The sequence below is a fragment of the Sceloporus occidentalis genome, unplaced genomic scaffold, assembly GCF_023333645.1.
Source record: "Sceloporus occidentalis isolate IW3139 unplaced genomic scaffold, rSceOcc1.0.p SCAF_1, whole genome shotgun sequence".
Lineage (NCBI taxonomy): Eukaryota > Metazoa > Chordata > Lepidosauria > Squamata > Phrynosomatidae > Sceloporus > Sceloporus occidentalis.
The window spans coordinates 228,934,404-228,949,097 of NW_028316981.1; the positions used below are offsets into that span (position 1 = coordinate 228,934,404).

The 14,694-nt window shown below is 39.0% G+C and overlaps 1 long non-coding RNA gene across 1 annotated transcript; it reads right to left on the reverse strand.

Annotated features, from left to right (window-relative positions):
- Positions 1–1,124: 1,124 nt before the first annotated feature.
- LOC149323591 (uncharacterized) lies at positions 1,125–6,231 on the reverse strand. Its single transcript, XR_016280181.1, has 3 exons — positions 5,884–6,231; positions 1,648–1,737; positions 1,125–1,394 (listed from the first exon to the last, which is right to left on the reverse strand). It is a non-coding gene; the product is annotated as an uncharacterized LOC149323591 (long non-coding RNA).
- Between the last annotated feature and the right edge of the window lie 8,463 nt (positions 6,232–14,694).

Below are 14,694 nucleotides of genomic sequence, written 5' to 3' on the forward strand. Positions count from 1 at the left end.
TTTGCCTCTCGATAATTATACGTACAGTAAAAATAAAAATTGTCGCCATATCCTGTAATGGGGCATAATTTGGCCTTTTTGGGCCGGCAACCAAGATTTTCTCAAACCAACTATCAAAGTCTGTGATTTTGATGCTGGAAAAAAACTAGATTCACTTTTTTTTTAAAGCAACCTTGGAACAACGATAATCAGAAATCCAAAATTTCCACTGAGAGCCGTGGATTTATCAACATTATTTTTAATCTAACAACATTAAAATGACTTTGTAAATAGACTCTATCATCTCGGTATGTGTTAGTATGCAATTTCTTCAGTTTCACCCGTAGACTCGATCACACTCTCCAATTTACCAATTCTTTTATTCAGCTCCACCACTGTGTTCAAAAATTGTGTGTTGATGGTGTCCTGTTGTTTAAGAGCGGTTACAACTGTGAATATAAAGAAAAAGAAACAGCAATTATCTTAAAATATTATTAAATCGCATAATATGCTCTTTATTCATGTCAGTGCAGATTAACCTAGGGACATGACCCTGTTGGAAATATCAAGAAGCATAATAATAAAATTTTCAATAATGAACAAAATCCAACCGTTTCATTAATAAAAACACTCATTATCATTTTTTAAAATAAACGATATGATCGTGATCTAGCAACCTGCCTTATGCAGACTGGCAATTTTTTCTGGAAACTCAGAGAAGTTTTCTTTCAACATCTCATCTAAAATTTGAGTACTTTCCTCATCGCTGTCACCACTGCATACCGGTTATCCTCTCCGTGATCTGTGGGTTGCAATCGGTAAATATTATTCCTTAAAAATATTTTTATTTATATAATCTAACGGTATATGCCTCAACCTAAATTGCCAAATGTCGATATATAGAGCAATAGTAGACGCATGGACACATTGTTAAAACCCTTAAAGTCTTGGTATCATACTTTCATATTGATGGAGAAATAATACCAGCTGTATTATATAAAAAGTAATGTAATCGCATGATGTCTGTACATGGCCTTTTAAACTTCTGGTAGTATTAAACAAAGATTAACATGGCAAGTAAAAATCCAAAGAAAAAACTGGATGAAAGTAAGTATTACTATGCAATGTGAACACCTTACCACTAGAATCTGGACTGTCATGTTCTTTTCCTGGTTCTTGTTTCATTTCTGGTACAGCATCAAAAGAACGGTTTCTAGAATCTTTCCCAATTTTGATATTTAAACAGTCATCGGCCTGATCTGTTGTGAACCCATGTGTAACACAACCTTCCTTTTTTCTTGTTGTTTTCATACTTCTTAAACCCCTTAAGGGACCGGCACTTTGCGTATCTCTTTCGCTCATGCATGTCCTATCCTCCTCCTCATCACTTTCTGTGGAAGATTCCACAACATAACCTGTAATGACAAATAAATTTCATAAACCTAATTTTCATTATGTATTTGTGTATTTGAACAGTGTTATAACGTGAATTGATACTTTATAAATTGGTTTTTTACATCTGTCATCTTTTATAACGATGATAAAACACTGTGATCCTTAAAAAACATTTATAAAATTCTGAGATCAGTAATGTTTAAAAATATCAAGAATGTTATTTTCTAAAAAGCAAACATAGAAACATTTGCACCCATTACGCTGAAAACATACTTCGTCTTTAAGCACTTGCAGACAAAGAAGTTGTTTCTTGTTCTGTCTTTTCTGGCTGTGTTTTAGGTTTTGGCACACAAGCTCGCAGACCTTCAAAAACAGAAAAAGCATGTTATTGTTTTTCTTCCAGTTAACTGTAGGACTTTTTTTGTACAGACCCAGCAAACACCTTTTCACTAATAATGAAGAAGATATGTATAGCAAAATATATACATAATGGGCACTTCCATCTCTTTTCTTTATGAAATTATATTGTGATTTTTTTTATCCAATCAGTGTAAATCTTTGCAAACTATAACGTTTGGGTTAATGTTAAACATTAAAAACTTATTGCTAACAAGCCATATACATATTGTAAAAAAGAACTAATCGTTTGGCCAAAACCTCCATTTTATTCCTACTTCCCTCAACATAACTTTTTAATATTAGCATTTGATTAATGATTTTAAACCGTTTTTTAAAAAAACCTTACTGTTTGGGTGCCTATTTCTCCAGCTTGGTTTTCCAGCCAAGATCCACAGCCTCCTCATCAGGGGAAAGAAAGGAGGCTGTTGATTTGGAGGAGGGCATCCCCCAAAAAGTTGCAATACTTTATAATATTTATTTTTTTTATTATTATTATTATACATATAAACATAAAAAAGGAAAGCAATATTCCTTTCCATCACATTATTCATTAGAATTATACATTATACATCATATATAATCCTTTTCCAATATCCTGGTTTCAAAACTTCCTTAACCCATATTTCTCAGTTGTGATTAACACGTACTTCTTGTTGGATTTTCATTAACGTCTGTTGTTTTACTTTCGTTTGTCCATCTGGGATCTATAACCTTAACTATTGTTTATATATTTACAAAAAGTCGACATCATAAAGTTATTTCCAAAATATCAATGAACCTCTTCGCTTAACCACCTCGATTTACAGAATTGTATTACAGGGTACCAATCCTTCTCTATCCTATCCATATTTTTAAGTTTTAAATATGCTGTGAGCTTATCCATCTCGGCCATATACATAAGTTTTTGAAGCCATAAGTCTATATTTGGAGTGCTATTCTCTTTCCAAAATTGTGCTAGCAATAGTCTCGCAGCAGTTACCATGTGTAACATTATTCTTCCATACGTTTTTTCTGCTTCGTTTGATAATTTATTTGTCATGTTTAGTAGAAAAAGTTGCAATACTTTATAGAAGTTGTTCCTCATAATTTTGAATTTGGAGGAGACCTGCTCAATTGTACGTTTGTATCCGTGGCCCCAAAGCTGCCTTGTTATGTCCTTGTAGACTGGACTATTAGGGATGGACCGCGAGCGCATAAGACTGTGTACCATCCCGCTCCTTCTGACATATCTCAACATGAGAATTATTTCGTCCCCGACCCTGTACGAGCCCCTTGGCCGCGGCATGGCTTCCTCCGTGGTCGTCCTCGCATGCTGCGGACTCCTTCTGGAAGTACAATCACAGGACTTCCTGTTCCTTTGCGGACTTTTACTGCTAGCACATGAAATTGCGTCCTCTGCTGGTTTTTTTTCCGGATTTTAATATTACTCTGCAACACATGTCACTGGGACCATTATAGGACAACATAACATTTCACAGTTAACCACTGTTATTGCATATTTGGAATGGAGGAATCAACGGATCTAGATACTTGTGCGAGCAAACAACCAAGAGGAAGAACATGGAGTCCAGATGAGGTATTAGCCCTGCTTGATATATGGACAGAACTGAGGTTACAAACTAAATTAAAAACAAATCATCGCAACCTTGGTATTTTCAAAGAGGTTTCAAAAGAAATGGCTAAGAGGAAACACCAGAGAACGGCTGTTGAGTGTCGCAGTAAATCAAAGAATCTACGATTCGAGTATAGAAAAGTGGTCAAACATAACAAAATGAGTGGAAGACAGCCTGTCACATGCCCCTATTATAGAGAACTGGACAGTATTTTCCATGGAGATGTAAGCATATCGCATCACAGATTGTCCAGAAGTATTGATTTTGAAAGAGCTGCTGAAGTTGGGCCAAGCAATAACAGGAAACAACATCATCCAGACCTTCCAGCTTTGGACAACGAGGTTGTTACGCCATCAAACAGCCATGGAGATTTAGAGGAAGGCATGTAGTTTTGAGACTTAAGATTATGGCAAACTTCTTGCCAGTTTGAAGCAGAAATTAATGAAAGCTGTAAACTATATTCTAGGTTTGGAAGAATAAGGAAAAAGAAAGTGAAGTATTCTCCATAGATTTGGTAATGGTAAAATAATAAATGTAACCTGCCACCTTAGGCACTTAATTTAGGTCAGGTAAAGTGTCACGTTTCTTTTATGAAAATTCGAAGGGAAAATTTCAACGTAAATACATAATTTTTTAAAAATTCTATACCTGTTATGTTTAAAATTGAAGAGAAAATTAATGGCAAAGTATGCTGAAGCCATTGGTTTCAACAAAAGCAAAATTTACTTGAGAACAAGTAGTTTTTCTTTGTTTTATATGCACATCAACACATGTTACAATACAACAATGTAACCTTGAAGAAATGATCATAGCACGTAGTTATGAGTTGTAAAAATTTCAATGTAAGGTAACTTTTTTTTGTTACATCGAATAATTAAAGATCCAGCAAGCATTGGCGAAATACTGAGGTCATATAAGGAAATACAGTTATCATTATAGGAACAAATTTTAAAAATTTAGAGAAGATTCAGAAAAGTAGTTCGTGTTTGTTATTCAATAAATAAAACGAAAGTTTTTGACAGTATTGTATTATCATGTCTTGTTATTTTTAAATTAAAAGCAGTAAAAAGCTGGATTTTATGCATGCAATTGCATTTCAAAAAATATACATGCTATACAACATGAGCTGTATAAATGTTGTAATTTTATCCTTCATTAACACACACAAAAAAGTCCCACAACATGCCTTTATCGACGGTTATAAAGAGACCAGACTGTACAGCAGGAGATAATTATTGTTGAGATGTAAAGCATGCTAGTGAAACATATGTTCTATCGATCCTTTTAACATGTTATCGAATAATTACTAGTTATGAACAGCGCTATATATGGTGTTACTAAAACCACCACATGACAAGTTTTGGACGCAAAATCTCACATTTAAATCAAAACACGCGCAACACAAGGTTTGCATTGCATTTGTATAATATATAATGTACATCAGCGTATGTGATATCACACCCCGTATCTCCTGTCCTGAACTTGTAAAGCTATAGGCAGTTCCAGAAAAAGGAAACAACTGCACTACCCATAGAAATAATAGGGCATAGCAGCAATTGAAGATGTAAGTTATTAATGATTTCAATGTTACTTTTTTCCATCCTCATTCAAGTCATTATTACTCCTCTAACACATAACTGTGGCATCAGGACAAGTAATAAATTCAAAAGATTGGCCACATAGCTGTCTAAATTGGTGTCCAAAAGCATTATTATTGCTTTTTAACATGGAGCATAATTATTCAAACACAGCACAGATATGCATACAGTTTGACATGCTATGCAGATGTACTATTCAAAAATCAAAGCACAAAACCTCTTAATGAAAGAAAGGAGACTAAATTTAACAATCCGAGATAAATGGATTGTCCACAGCAGCAATGGATATTAGCATTTTTAGCCTATTTTTTTTTAATATTGTTGGTATGCAAAAGAAAGTATTTACTACTTTTTATATTAAACGAGATGTGCATTAAACACCAATCCGGCATTTGTCCTGATATTTATCATCACCGCATACTCAAACATCCGTTGTGATGCGCATTGACGATGCATGTGAAGTAGTCGAGACAAAGTACCAGGAATTTAATGATAATTGCCTTACAGAAATAGAATAATACTTAAAATCTCATGGATTCTGTCAAATTACAAACTAGGCAGAGCTAAAACAGCCTGCATCACTGACTGGGAGTGGTGGAATTACAGCTCTGTAATACAAGCTTTGACCTTAAAAAACAGCTTGAACTACATGTCTTAATTTTCTTCTTTTCCCATGAAGAAGGGTAGAATAAGGTTTAACAATGCAGGTTCCTTTATCCCCTCCCAATATACCAAAGAAAAAGCTTCAATGCACTACAGAGAAAAGATGGATGTACAGATTAATTTCCAGAACACAACGTGAACCAACCACATCCACAAATTAGGCCACAAACAGACAAATAATAGTAGATGTTAGTTGTCTAGGTTACAGATCAAACATCATTTTTGTTAAAACTGACCTAACAGCTTGACCATTTTTTTTTGTGGTTTTCAACTGCCCCTCTAATACTTTCAGGAAAAGGAGGAAGAATGATTTGCGGAGGGGGTTCCACATCTTGATCCAGCACTTGGCCATTGGTTTCACAAATGTTATGTAGGATCACACACGCTGATATGACAGATATAAAATTTTCCTCTTTCACTGTAAGCCTTCCAGAAAGACAGCCTCATCTCGACTTCAATCTCAAGAAAGATCTTTCAACCACCGATCTTGCCTTGCAAAGGGTTGAGTTGAAGTAAGTTTTTGCTGGGTTCATATTCCCTCTATATGGGGTCATAAGCCATTTCCTGATCAGGTAGGCTCCATCTCCAATAACCAATGGAGGGATATTGACGTTATCAACATGGATGGTTGGATTACCAGGAACAAAACATCCAGCGTCCATAACCTGGCAAAAAGCAGAATTTGTGAAGACATGACTGTCATGTGACCGTCCAGAATTACCAATCTCTACATCGAGAAACCGCCCTGTGTGATCACAAGTTCCTTGAAGAATAACTGAAAATCCCTGCTTGCGATTGATGTATTCCTCTCTTTTTCCCAATGGAGGACAAACTGTAATATGTGTACCATCAATAGCTCCAACACAATGTGGAAAACCAAGTTTTTGGAAGCCATCCATTATCTGTCGACAGTAAGCAGTAAATTATTAATATACATACACATGTTGTGTCAATATAACAACCACAGGGGGAAAAAATTGTGTCTCTGTAACAACTACATATCTACCAGAGTACAAAACAAGGATGATTTAAAAACCTAAGGGGTATTATCATTCAATTAAAAACATGTGAGTTATGCAATCATCACGGCAACACGCCTTTTAAGGACATGTACTGTAAAGAAAGAGATTTATTTCTGTTTCTATAACATTACATCAAAATATAACTAGTCATTTCTGTATTGGTAGGGTGGTCTTTATGGTCCTCTTTAGAAAAAAGCACAGTGTGTTACATATTAGTGCCTGAACTGTTGGTGGAATACAGGACTTTTGGGGGGGAGATTACACATTTGGCATTGCACATTATCCTTTGTTCAAAACTGTCCAACATTTCTGGTATAATTTTCACTAAAAGGATGTTGTGATTTTTTTGTAGACAAATTATCACACTAAATTTTCCTAGATAATAAAAAGGCTACCTTACACTTTCTAAACAAATTCTTAAATAACTGTTTTACCTTATTTCAGTATAACATAAAGGAAATGGCACATATCGTGTGGTAATTTCCAAGCTACACTTTTTTTTAGGAGCAATTTTTCCATCACTAGACATACCTCAATGGCAATTTCTGCTGTTGTTGATGGTCCTATCTCGAACCGGGAAACAACCTTTCTATACATTAATGGGCTGGAGAGCCACCATATTGTTATGGCTACTCTCTGTTCCACGGAAATTGGGCTTCTGAAATTAGACTCGCTACGAAAAAGCTCTGGTTTTAGAAGGCAAGCAAGATCAAAAAGAGTTTCCTTGGACATTCGAAAATTTGCAATCCACATGTCATTATCCCACTGTTGTAACACCTTGTCGCTCCACCAGTTTGAACGTTCACGGGGTCTTCCCACCTACATGAGATGCGGGGCCAGGTAGCCACCCAAGCAAGACACCCAGAAATGTTAATATTGCCACTACCCGCCAAAAATAATAAAGTACTTAATGCATCTCTTCTTCGCTTCACTAGGAATAGAGTTCTGGCGAAGCAACTCCTTTTTTCCCTTCTTCGTGCTTCTTCTTTCTCATAAATTGTGGATAAAAATTCAAATAACACTTTCTTTGACACCATCTTTACAACCCACAAGGAGGTCACCAGATGCATTTCCGGGTCAAAAGGCACATAGAGTGCTTACGTAATAATTACATTGACCTCCACAACAAATACGCATGCACAAATGAGAGAATACGTGGGAACGTTTTCAGAAAAATGGCGGACGCGAGAACTGTTCAGTGCGGTATAATGCATTCTCATTACGTTATCATCATGTTCTAATATATGAAATGCGATAATATCTGTTCCCGTAACGTTTCCTATCATTACGTTTTGGGGACGGAATGGTCGCATTCCGCATACTAATGCGATAAAGTTATCAATCAAAGCGTCCCTGACAGATGGCCATTCAGCCTCTGTTTAAAGACCTTCAAGGAAGGAGACTCCACTACACTCCAAGAGAGTGTCTTCCACTGTCAAACAGTCCTTACTGTTATGAAGTTCCTCTTAATGTTTAGGTGGAATTTCTTTTTCTGTAGTTTGCATCCATTGTTCCAGGTCCTGTTCTCTGGAGCAGCAGAAAACAAGCTTACCCCCTCCTCAATATGACATCCCTTCAAATATTTACTCAGGGCTATCATATCACTTGAAAGACTCAGGTGGGAGATAGTGGGAGACAGCCTTCTATGGAGAGCTGCAACCAGTCCAAATGCAGAGGGATGGTTTAGACTGGCCAATGACTTTAAGGTAGCTTCCTATGGACCTAGTATGTAGAGAGATCTTGTCGCATCTTCGAGTCGAACTGAAAGAAAGAAGTTGGCAGCATAAGCCTTTGTAGACTTAAGTCTACTTCCTCGGATGCATTTGGACCAAATGTATCTGAGGAAGTAGACTGAAGTCTATGAAAGCTCATGCTGCCAAACTCTTTCTTTCAGTCAGTCTCAAAGAAGCTACAAGATCTCTCTACATACTGATTCTACAGATTAACACCTAGAACTTTCTATAGATATTGTTACAATAGATGCCAGTAGACTAGGGGTATAGTCTACAGTCATTATGCGACCTACTTATGAGTGTTCATTCTGGCCTGGATAAACATCATTCTATAAAGGGCTAAAGAATCTGGTGGCACCTTCAATAATTATGATCGTTACCCCACCCCCATTAAGGCCACAGATAAGCAACTCTTTCTCACCTGCAGCATCAAGCACTTCTGTACCTGTCTCAGTTTCTAATGGTACCCCCAAGTTTTCAGTGAGCAAGGCAAATCGTTGCATGAGAAAAGCACACTGCTCCGTTTCAGCTTGACCAGCGGATAAAAAATCATCCAGAAAAAGGACAATGCTCTGTAACCCCAATTGCAATTTAACAGCCCATTCTAAGAACATGCTAAAAGTTTTAAAGGTAGAGCAGGTGATGGAGCAACCCATCGGGAGTGCTCTATCCATGTAGAACTTGCCCTCAAAAGAAAAGTCCAGAAGCTCAAAATCAAGAGGATGAACAGGAAGCGACCGAAATGCCGACTTAATGTCACATTTGGCAAGCTCTGCATCTATACCCCTGCTGCGCACCATGGCCAGGGCGGCATCAAAAGAGGTACATAGTTCGGGGGTATAGCATCATTAACTGACCCACCCCGAGGAAATGACAGATGATGAATCAACCTAAATTCCCCAGGAGTCTTTTTTGGAACAGACACCCTGAAATTTGGTACAGGAGGAGAAGAAAAAGGGCTGACCACCCAACGTTCTCTAACTTCCTTAAGAATCTTATCTTTTAACAATGTCCTCAGCCCCACACACGGATTTTAAATTTTTTGAATAAAAGGAAGTCTTTTGCCCACAAAAGGGAATGCGGAAACTGTCTTTGAAACCCTCATAAAGATAACCTGCAGCCTGCTTATTGGGGTAAATAAACAGTAACTGAGCTAAATAGTCAAATTTAATGGGGCTGGGTCTCTTTGGAAACAGTAGGTGTGGGGGATCCCACTCCTTTCTTACCTGAAGAATCTCTAAAGTTGGTTGGTGACTTAATCTACGGCAACGAGGAAAGGAGTTCAACCCTTTGCAGATGAAGCACTTTTTTAATTACTGTATTTTCTGGCATATAAGACTACTTTTTAACCCAGTGAAATCTTCTCAAAAGTCGGGGGTCGTCTTATACGCTGGGTGTCATCTTATAGGGCAGGTGCAGAAACTTCTGAGCCGGACTGGAGAATCTGCAGTCGCCGCATATGTAACTGAAGGGCGGAGCAAGCTGCAGGCATCCGGGATGCCCGGGGTATGGAAAATAGAGCCATGTTTGTAATACCGCTCTGATAGTCTTGGAGACAGGGAGGGCTGGGCAGGCAGGGAGAGCTGACCAATCCAAGCAGGCTTTGTATACAATAAGTTTTCCTGCTAAATATCTGCATGTCATAAGCCTTTGAATTAAAATTACCATATTGAAATCAAATCTGATGTTTTTTAAATTTTTATTTGGTGTGCGTTTGAAGAGGGGTAGTCTTATACGGTGAGTATATCCCAAACTCTATATTTTAAATGGAAAAGTTGGGGGTCGTCTTATACGCCCAGTCATCTTATATGCCGGAAAATATGGTAATTAATCTTTATTAGTATTATAACTACTTACAATAATATATGAAAACTTTTACATAATATTACACACACACACACACATGATATATCACAGCATATCCCATTCTTTAGTACTTTATCTAAATCTAATTCAAATTTCTTTTCACCATATACTTTTCATAATTACACAAAAGTATAATACCATTAATTATATCACTAATTCATTTTTCAATTCTTTTCTCTTTTTTTTCATCCCCCCCTTCCCCCAAGTGCTCCCCATCACCAGAGCGCAGTATCTTCTTATTACTCTACCCTCCAAAATTGTAACTCTTCCTCTGGGGGTAAAACACCTCCTTCTTTTGCTAAAGCCTTCTGTACAAATATTTTCCATATCGCTTCAAAATCATTTCTCTTCATTATTCCTTTTTTACCTTAATTCCACAAGTTAACTTATCATTAATTGCTATTTGCCATATCTCTTTATACCAGTCTTGTATTTGTAGATCTCCCTGATCTTTCCACTTTTTTGCTATCATTAATCTCACCGCTGTTAATAAATTTGTAGTTAAATCCTTTATAGCCTGGGTGCAATTAATCTTGTCATATATAGATAATAATGCTATCTTTGGGCTAAATTCTAGATCAATTTCTATTATTTCTTTTATTTCTTTAAATACTATTTGCCAAAATTTATCAGATGAAGCACTCACATATAAATTTGCACACTTGCTGATTACAGGTGCCGTGCACCCCCAAATCCCAACTTTTCTTAGTCTGCTCAGATGAGGCCAATTGGCTTTTAGTCGCCGACAGAAGCTGGGACTTATGTACAATGTGACCACTATGAGCCCTTTCCCCTGGAATGGGCCGTGCAGGGGTCATTAACCGCACCCACAATTGTGGATGAACCTGATCCCAGCGCAGTGAACGTGTCCTAGCAACCTTCATTCTGAATGCTTCATCATACTGAAACTAAGCAGAACCTGTGAAGTTGGCATATGCCCTATGTATGATATCCATATAGCAAATTAGAGCATAGGCTTTAGCTGGCTGTGACCTAGAAATGACCCCTGAATAAATGAACATCCCAGAAAGTCAGTTTCGCCATGTCCTATCTATCTTCCTTTTACAGACCTTATCACGTTCCTTTTTGTCCATGTTCTCCCAATCCTTCTTTTCTACCTCTGTACAAAAGGAAGAACACATCTACAAAATCTCCTTTGAGTATTTTCTCAATGGTGGCGGGGGTGAGGTGCTCTCCCAAAATAGAATCTTGCTCACCTCCAGGAGTAGCCTGATAGGGTGTATTTTCAGCCACCGGAGGTGGAAACTGCCCCATAGGGGGCAATGGGGGCACACTAACAGGGGCCGACACAATGGCCTGAACAGCCATAGGTAAAGGAGTGGCCTGAACAGCTGCAGTCAAAGAAGTAGCCTGAACAGGAGGAGCCAAAGCAGTGGCCTGAACAGGAGGCACCATGAAAGCTGTTACCATGGGCCATTGTGACTGAGCATAAGCAGGTGGGTGGTCCTAAGCCTGACCCCAGACTCCCCGGGACCATGCGTGTCCCAACTAATCATAACTGGGCTGTTGGATGTAAGTCAAAGGATGAACCATACCTGACGGCTTGGCCACCACCCTGACGACCCTGCAGTGGCCTCGGCCCAAGAATCCTGTGGCACAGATGACCCAGAAGCCGATTCTGCATCATGGTCCTCCCTTGGTTGGGCATGTAAAGCCTTATTGAGGTTATCTAGATGGTAGAGAACCATAGCATTAAACATACTGTCATCTAAACCCATAGCTTCCTTATGCTTTATCTTTTGCGCATTGGCATGAATTTTCTCCAGTTTGTCCACTTTGGCCAAGATAGCCACCCTGGCCAAAACCTCATTGTCTTCGTCAGAGAATCAGATAACTACGGCAGGGGCCTCTTTGCAGGTGTCTTGTCGACTGGTGCCTTTCCTTTGCCTTTCCTGGAAGCTCTCCTCGGTGCCATTGTCCTGAAAATAAGAGGAGCAAGCAAAACCATAAATGAACTATCAGAATGATGTGTATAAGGCAAGGCTGTGTGTTTGTGTGTGTGTGTGTGAACAAATATATAAATGTTGGACTCCCATCCAACAAATATCCATGCTAGACCCTGCTTAGCACCCAAAATCATGAAAGAGCAAGACATCACAAAGGCATATGGGCCCATCAAAGCCAGCCCCCAAAGTCACTAAAAACAACACCAAAAACGATATAGGTCAATTTAATTAACTCCTTTATTTATTTAACATATTTATTTATCATCATCAATTTATGTTAACATTTTGGGAAACAAAATGGCCACTGCAGTTTGCCCATAGACAAAATGGTGCCCGAGGATACACTACTAAGGGGGCCCAGTGCCCTTAAACAACATGGCGCCTGAGCATACAAAATGTCTGCCGTGCTCTTAATATAAGAGGCCGCCCATGGAGACTCCAAGCCCATATACAAAATGGCTCTTGGTTTGCACCCATAAGCAAAATGGCATGTGCGGAACTGCCATGCCCATATACAAAATGGCACCCACCATCATAGGCAACAGGAAAATAAGGGCTGCCCTGGGCTGTGCCCATAAGCAAGATGGTGGCCACAGAACCACTGTGCCCATATGCAAAATGACACCCACCATCACAGGCAACAGGAAAGTAAGGGCTGCCCTGGGCTATGCCCATAAGCAAGATGGCAGCTATGAACTGCCATACCCATAATCAAAATGCCACCCTCTGGAGAGGCTGCGCAAGGCAGCACAACCTAAAGGGTGCAAAACGGCCCCCAAAACTACATGGTGCCCGCCGAATTTAAACATAATGGACAATAAAAGTGGTGCAAAACCAAAATTTGAACAAAACGGGCCATAAAAAACAGCACAAAATACACCGCCGAAGGGGCTGCCCTCCGCTGCCATGAAACAAAGCACAAAAAACGTTGTGAGAAGGTGACACAGGAGGAGGTTCGGATTGAGCGGGCGAGACAGCAGGCGGGTGGGCAGAAGGGCCTAGGGGACCCCGAAAGGGAAGAAAAAGGGAGGAGAGACTGCAACACAGGTGGAGTAATCAAAGGAAGAAGGAGACACGCCCAAGGGAGAAGGGGAGGTACCGGGAGCCCTTATAAGGAAGGAGGGTGAGGCGTTGTAAGCTGATGTTTTAGGGATGAGGCAAACAGGCACATTCTTCTCCATACACCTGGTAACCTATGGAATAGCACTGCAGCCTTCCAGAAAAAGATTACTCTCTCATCTGTCTGGGTCTCATGACACTTTATATGGCATGATAGCAGAACTCAGCAATTGCAGATTCAGTCTTTTGGCCCAGTCCTAGATCACTGCCACACAATGAGCTTTAGGTCTAACTGTGCCTTCTTTTAAGAAAGATGATTATAATGGCACACTGAAGCCAATCATAATAGACCAGTGGTTTGAGGACCATGTTCTGTGTCCCAGAGTTACAATCATATTGCTGCTTTATCATGGATGACTTCAGCATGTCATTATACCAAGTTGTGGATCTTAAAAGTAACTTTCCAAGCCATGCAATTTTATGAGTCATGAAAGAAAAGTTTCAGTGTGAATGCTGAGGTATATATATATATATTTCTTCACCACACCTCCAGCCCCATGTTACTTAATATAATATCCAAGGAGAGTCCTACAGAGCTTGTTGGCTATTTAGTCACTTTTTATTTGGTGCTAAGTAAACCTGGCTCCCTTAGTACCCGAATGAGTTTCTCTGATTATTACAATACTTTTCCTCTCACATTACTTCCCTAACCTGTACTAAGGTCATTTTTGAGATACATAGGCCTGTTACAGACTGCCAAAATAAAGCTGCTTCGGGTCTCTTTGGAGGTATGCTATTTAAATGATGCATGCATCCTAAGAATCCGGAAGCTGCACCAAAAGCTGCACTCCGGTGCTTAGGAATGGAGTGTGGCTTTGGTGTGAACTCCGGACTCTTAGGACCCATGCATCATTTAAATAGCATACCTCCAAAGAGACCCGAAGCAGCTTTATTTTGGCAGTCTGTAACAGGCCATAGGGTTCTTTCAGATTGGTCTAAAAAGGCATGAATTCTAGCTCCTTAGGTTTGCTAAGATGTACTGGTTGTTATCCATTTGCTCCATTATTTGGGGGCCAGAGGTTTGTAGTGATTTATAGTGATTTGTGGATCTGCAGTAGGGCTTTTCCAAAGGTTTTGTTTTAAAACCCGGATATGATCTTCTTGTAAGATCTAAATACCCCAACGATGCCGGATACTGTCTGATCTTGGAGACTAAGCAGAGACAGCTCTAATTATTACATGGATGGGAGAACACTAAGGAATACCAATTTCAGAGGAAGGAAATGGCAAAACCACTTCTGAATATTCCTTGCCTAAGAAAACCCTATGAAATTCAAGGGGTCACTGTAAGTTGACAGACAACCTGAAGGCATGTACAAACACATGTGCTCTGCTGAGGT